Here is a 7,500-nt window from a genome sequence, read left to right on the forward strand (position 1 = left end):
GAGACGGCTGACACTTCAGACTAAAATGGACAAGCTCATGAAAAAAAAAACGATAGGTGTATAACAAGATCAGAACACAACCAATATCTTTAATTTAAGTACTATTTTGAACATTTCTAACAATTTGACCTCGAGTGTTTTATCTAACAGAAAGTTTAATGGAGATACTATCACCACAATAGATTCCACGAACAGTTAAACATAAACAATGCAAAAGAGTTCAATGTACTGGTTAGTGCGTGATTGTATCACTTCCCTTAAGTACCAGAATCTTTCAGGGTTTTCTTATTATGGAAATTGTAATTTTATTCCAGTGTGGTTACCAAATTCAAGCTATGTGGAAACACGAAATGAATAGGTCAACTTGACATCATCATGTAAATGGCTAATGTACCGTACAAAAACCTAACATTTGGTGTAAAGTTTCAAATGACATCAACATGTCTAATGACCAGCTTGGTTAAGTGAAAGGTAACAAATATCAGTTCCATAAATTGTGTTCATAAAAATCTAGCCCTTACTTTGGTATTTTAAATAGCACAAGTTAATTTTTCATAAACAAGAAATGTCAAACCCGATTGCAAGACAATATTTGTTAGATAAAAGAAGCATCGATAACCTACAATGGCTCTGTTACTGTTGTTTTAAACTTTTTAGAAAAGGCAAAATACCACCATGTGCAGTTAAAATGGAATGCTGTTTCCAGTGAAAACAGAATTATCCCATTTGAATGAGTTAGAGTGCAGGCTTTTGGCACCAAGGTTGGCCTTTCAGAAGATTCTTCAAGCTCCAAGAGGAAACCAATTGAAGATAAAAGGAGTGTTGTAAATGTTCTAGCAGATGACAAGCCGATTGAAGGAAAGCCAGCATATGGAATCTAAGCAACAAAGATGAGCGTATAACTAGATAAAAAACGATCTTCGACAACGTATTACACCCATAACTTTCTGAAACCTATCCTCCACCTCGTTCCCAGGACCCTAAGCTCCCAGTAAACCACGTGACAAGTGCTCTGAAATAAATTATATATTCAAATTTTATTTTGTCAGCCTCACAAATGTTTGTAAACATTGCAATGCTGACACCACAGAAGAAACAGGAAGTCATTTTGTATATTATAGGTCGAAAATTTGCTAATGCATTTATCCTGGAAATGTACATGTGGCAAAGGTTGAATAACAGATCATCACCCTGTACTTTTGGAATGAAGATTCACTTTCACCTTTACTCCACAAATGGTGACATATTTAGGTAAATCATTGATTGTAAGATGCCTGTTTATACACAGGTCATGGTAGAACTTAGTCCCAATGTTCACAATAGCAGCCAATGAATTAGAATCCCAGTAATTGCAGGGCTTGATGACAAAGTAACACAATGAATATAATGCCAGTGCACAACACTGCTAATACAAGGACAAATGTGTTGTTTCCAATTTTTACTCCTTTTACCTCAAGTATATCACTGATCTGATACAAACTTTGGAATATACTGGACTAAACTGCTTATAGATGGTACTTCTAAAAGGAGAGATGTCCCTTGAGGGTGACTGTTACCATACAAAATGTTTACAATGAGAATCAATTATTTTGAAAGCACCATTATTACAACATGCATGGTTACAGGTTTCTGTAATACTTCTGACATTTGTCACTTTCGAAACTCTTTCATCACTTTCGCATTTTGTGCTCACAGATAATCTGAACTCATGATCACTAGTGACATATTTCGGAACTTTGTATGCAAGTTGGCAATATTTTCGATTACCTGACCGATTCGTTCCTGTAGCGTTCAATATGTTTTAGCGTGCATTCACTCCGAGCACTTTTTTCTCTGTCCATTATCCACTGCAATTTTGCAGCCCTTCCCGCATTTAGCGATAAACATCACCTCCTTAGAGCCCACGCTTCTTTTGATCAGCAGCCTTTGCCGATTTGTGGTGAAAACGCAAAAAACTTGCTGAAAACTCAACTCTGGCCGCCGTGACTTCGGCCAGAATAAAAATTAAAAGGGAGTGGCAGTTACAAACCCAAATGCAACGAGATATTGTTTTACCTCTGGTACTTTTTTTTAACCTTTCATAAACAACTAACAAACTGATTGACTAGTTTTTATTTAACTTGACTTGCAGTCCGCGCCCACTAGTAATCTGCTTGTGCTCGGCTCTGTTGGCTCGAGCCACTTCATGTGTGAATTCAGTTCGGCACAACTCAAACACACTACCCCAGTTGGTCGTCAGAGAGGGACTGAACCCGGAGGGTCCAACGCCTATAACCAATGGGCCTCTTCAAAGCTAACAGTAATGTTTAGAACATAAATTGATAAAATTTGGTCTCTATAAGGGCGATGTTTGTCTAGGGAAATAAAGTTATCTCGTACCTTAACAACATAATCTGGAATCAGTTACCTCGGTAAGACCCAGACATTTCGTTGTTCATCATGAAAGCCGATGATACAATCTTATCATAGACAAAACCGTTCGGAAAGGTTAGCACTTTTGACGTCTTCATTGCTTCTCTCCCCTCCCCCCTCATTCAATGTTGTACAAAACTGGATGATTTTAGTGGGAAATTGTTGTGTTACCTTCCAACATTGAATAGGGGGAGGGGGGCTATATAAGAGAAGGTACAACTATTTCTTTTGCGCTTTAACAGAAGCGGGTTGAAATACAGCTTTGGTGTGGTTCATTTACACAACCTTCCCAACTACTTTTGTCTATGATTGTAGCTTCATTCTTCGACAAGAGCCTGCAACAGTACAAAGCACAGAATAGTCAATGGAGTGACGAAACTAGTATGATAACAGTTGTGAGCATTAGAACACCGAGCGCATGGACGGTTTAAAATCTAGGACCAAAGATATTTCTTAGACGTGGTGCCCAGTTCTTCCGAGGATGCTACTCGCGCGATGCGTGGACTGCCCAAGCGACTTTCTCGAAACTACCTGACAGAAATGTTTTGATTTTCAAAAGATGCTTCGTGGCAGAGATGCTTTCTACACTGTTAGCTGTCTTTTTGTTCGGCTGGGCCTTCGTTTGCTTTGTGCTCTTTGGCAGTTATCGAGTTACACGTCACTAGTCCCTGGAGTTGTAACGCCGTTCGCCATGTTGCCAAGGCTTCTAAGCAACACCTACGCCGCTAAATGTTACCTTGTAAAAAAAACAATTTCCTATGCAGGAGAGCGGAGTCATGGGCTACGGTTACCCCAGTTTCATTTGCTGTGGGTTTCCACGGAATGAAGGAACTCGTTCCATTCTGAAGTGTAGAATTCTCTCCAATTTGTTTCATTAAAATAAAGTCCAGGTTATTTTCGTATAAAGGATGAATTTAATACATCTTCCCAGATTCCCAATGTATGTTGTATTATACGAAACGTCAAGTCAAAAGTAAAATGGGCTTTATCATTATGTTTGTAGCCGCTCTTTGTTTTATGTTTTTGATGAAGCTTAATTGTCTCTGAAAAATGCATGGTTACCCCCGATTTTCTTTTTGGATACCAAGAGCACTTACTAAGATTTTGTTTCTCTGCATAGCTTTTTAAACGCGCAAAAATATTCCTGTATTAGTAAGCATCACCGATAGAAAACCCGAATATCTCGAGATGCGCAGAACGTATGCGCAATAAAAATAGTAGGCACTCCTGAAAAACAGAAAAAAATAGTAGGCACTGGATCCTTTAACATCTTCAGTTCCCACGGCCTGCTCCCGTCTGACCTTGTAGCTCAGTCGGTAGAGCGAATCTTGGTCAAAGTTTTTCTCTGTCCTTGTGTGGGCCAGGAGCCCATTTCCATCAGTAGGGCTAGCGCTCACATGGTTCATATGGGATAGAAATCTAGCACTTCACATTAAACTCTATTCAGTTAACTCTGTTTAAAATATAAGTGTTACACGGCCAACGTTTGTATTAACGTAACCTTTCCTTGTACTGGATCCTACAAACTGGTGGATCACATAAGTCCCCTCAGATCCTTTGTTACCAGAGCTCATAACTCGCTAAATTAAAACCGTTTTGAAAAAAAAAAAAAGGCGGTATGAAAAGTTAAAGGAAAATATTTTCAAGCGGAGGAAAATAAAACAGAATCGGGCCTGTCCGGGAGTCGAACCCGGGACCTCTCGCACCCAAAGCGAGAATCATGCCACTAGACCAACAGGCCACGCTTAATAATGGGTCCAAAGTTTAGAAAGTAATTTCTTTTATAACATATTCTTGGGAGTTCGCCCGTTCGGAATAAATTATCTGTACTGTTTATTACGATGGCAGATTTCGGGAATATTCTGTAACCTTTTCACAAAAAAGCAATATAAATGCTAACACTAAAATTAGCTGCACGCGGAAAATATCAAATAAGACAAAACTTGAGGCCATTCTCTCCGTGTGCCTATTTATTAGTACAAGCGTCGGAGAAAGCAGTCATCTTAAACATCTGATCACAAACTGTACAGACATAAACAAAATAATGTGTATTAAAAGTGGCCGCACTTTTGGAATCCTTGCTGTAAATTTTTGAAATTTGTTTCATGGTTGGTTAAAACAAATGAATGTTCTATTCATGATTCGATCACACGTTCGTTGGAGAAAAAAGGAACCTTTTCTCCTCACCAATTTTTGTGATTAGAATCACAACAGATGAAATCTTCGAGAAGAACAATATTCACCATATCATTTTATGAAGCGCCAAATCATGAAAATGCTTTCTTAGTAAATAGTTTCATCAATATTCGAAATAGAGAATTGCGTTACATGGAGAGCGTGACAGTAAAGAGTGCGTGAAAATTTTGCCTTATGAGACGTTTCTAGATATCTGAAGCAAACAGGCAGGAAATTCAGAAAAATCAAATAAGTTTCTTTGATTTCTGGCAAAACCCAAATTCGAGCTTGAAATTCATTAAGATTTAACGCGATGATGCCTAAATGCTTTAGTATTCGGTGAACAGAAGCATGACTGCAGACAAGCGCTGACACGTAAGTTCCTTCTTTGAATGTCAAACAAAAGTCGATGTTTTGACAGAACTGTTGTTTATCCTGATGACAAAGAAGAAAGGGCGCGACTTTTATTCATGGTGTTCGTTTCACTTCAGATTCTCTGCTGAAACACGTACAAATTTAACTGAGGGAGGACAATTTGCGAGAAAGCGAGCCATGCGAGTCTTGCGACTATGCGAGCAATAGCTGCGAGTCACGGGAGCCAACATCGCGAGCCTTGCGAGTCAACATGCGAGTCACATATTTATTGAAAGCCAACCGTTTTAAAATTGGTGCTTTGACTTAAATACTGTTTATCAGCGCTATTTGAAGTGGGTGCTTAGAGTTAATGCAAGATTCGCATGGCTCGAACGACTCGCTGGCACGTAGCTTGTATCCATCCGCCAATTTGCCTACCGATCATTTCATATTAAAATTCACCCAATCAATTATTCTTATGAAACAGTCACCAAGGATAAAGGAAAGAGATATATATATTTTTTTAAAATCAAACAAATGCTCTACAACAGCCGTCTACAAAAAATACAGCGCCATTTCAAGCGGCTTTTTGTCTATGTATACAAAAGATTTTACGACAATTAAAAGAATATGAAAAAAAGCGTTTGTAATATCTAATGACCTCTGTTGTTGTCATGAAGATTTAACAGCGATAAATATTCTAGAAAACTATCAAAAGCGCTAACAAACCTACAGCACAAGTAGAAACATTAAACTGCTACAGCATTTTGCACGGGAGACCAAGGTATTGGCCTGTTGGTCTAGTGGTATGATTCTCGCTTCGGGTGCGAGAGGTCCCGGGTTCGACTCCCGGACAGGCGCCCCATTTTTTTTTTTCCTTCCCTCCATAAATATGATATTCTGCGACATCTTTTCTTTTGTTTTAAGAGTCCCATTTACCACATTAAATTAGAAAATACACAAAGGAAATTCCAGATCGTTTTCATACATCTAGTGTGACTTGGATTGAATGAGAAATATGGAACTCACAGATGCAAAATAGAAGGCTGATATGAAATGCAATTTACAAATTGCAACTACAATGTCAAATCAGAAATTTAAGAAAGCCGAAAAGCCCATTAAAACAACTTTTCGTACATTGCTGTGATTGCCTGTATAGGTGTTTTATTTCTAATCAACCTTCATTCCCAGGGCTTAAAATTAAGCTGTGATGGCTTAAGAATAAGAGTTTAGATGTTAGTATCAGGTATTGGTATATTTTCATCATTTAAACGTCTGGCTAGAATTGACAATAAAATAATCAAAATATTCATAATAATGTCATTTTCATAATTAGGATTGTTATGATTATCATTTTCATTATAGTCATCATTATCGCCATCATCATTATTATTATTATTATTATTATTATTATTATTATTACTGCTTTGATGAACTACACAATGTTTTTGAAATTTATTTTTTAATAAAGACAATACATGTTTTGGATGAGACATCATCCATTGTCAGTTGAACAGTGAGTAATAAAGTGAAAATATGCAATAAATAGTATAACAAAGTGAGATATTAACGAGAATAATTAAGGATGAAGGTGCAAACCAGAAAAAAGAGTGAAACTATTTAAGCTAAGAAAGGAATTTAATTAGTATGAAAGGGATAAATTAAGATGTTTGACCTGGGAATTTAAAGATGGCTAATCCCAAAGGATGTGCATGGCTTCCTTGATTTTCAATTGGAAGCTTGTGGAAGCAGAGTGGAGAAATTTTGAAACAATCTTCTGAACAAAACTACTATTATTATCGTTATTACAACATTTCTTGTTATCTCAGTTTAATTGAAGTTACTTGTTAGTAGCCGTGTCTACAGTTGCCAAACACAAATTTGCTAACTGCAACCTCGGATGTTCAAATGCATTGTTAATTTGTTTTGTGAATAATGTATGAAAGTCATTTGATACTTGACTGTCTCATAGATATTAAAATATTAATGTCATGTGACGCTACCTCATGTAGCATCATGAATGATGGTGTACTCGAATAAAGGTGTTACACGAAACTTAACATGTCTATATAAAATCCTTAAAATCCTAGTAGCTGCTAGGAGACTGTCAGGCTCATAGTGTTCTGATTTTGAGATGGTTCTCTCCCCTCTACTAACTTTGTTCTCAAAGTTCGTATAACTGAAGGAATCACTGCCACCTCAACTCAATATCCTCTTTAGTTCTCATTGTAGATCCTGGCATTTGGCTACTTCCTCACCCTCCTATTCAACAACTTGGATGTGAAAAGGGTATGGCACATTTATTGTCTTGCTCTCCTCTCAAAGATTGCTATATCCATTCCAGAGTGTTTTCCTATCTTACCTGTTCGCACCTTCATTTCCCAAAGAATTCTGACCAAGGCCAATCTCATTCTCAGTAACCTAATTTAGTATATTCTTACACCACTTCAACATGTGTTCAGGGTCATAAGTTTTGCAGACCTGTCAATGAATAACCCACTTTTGTCTTCTTATAATAATTTCATAATCACCATCATCATTGTACTTAGATAAACTATA

At 37.4% G+C, this 7,500-nt stretch overlaps 2 non-coding genes across 2 annotated transcripts; one reads left to right on the forward strand and one right to left on the reverse strand.

Moving 5' to 3' along the window:
• Positions 1–4,081: 4,081 nt before the first annotated feature.
• On the reverse strand, positions 4,082–4,153 carry Trnap-ugg (transfer RNA proline (anticodon UGG)). The gene has a single exon. It is a non-coding gene; the product is annotated as a tRNA-Pro (tRNA).
• A 1,577-nt stretch (positions 4,154–5,730) lies between these two features.
• Positions 5,731–5,806, forward strand: Trnap-cgg (transfer RNA proline (anticodon CGG)). The gene has a single exon. It is a non-coding gene; the product is annotated as a tRNA-Pro (tRNA).
• The last annotated feature ends 1,694 nt before the right edge of the window (positions 5,807–7,500 follow it).

Source organism: Montipora capricornis, chromosome 1, assembly GCF_036669925.1.
Source record: "Montipora capricornis isolate CH-2021 chromosome 1, ASM3666992v2, whole genome shotgun sequence".
Lineage (NCBI taxonomy): Eukaryota > Metazoa > Cnidaria > Anthozoa > Scleractinia > Acroporidae > Montipora > Montipora capricornis.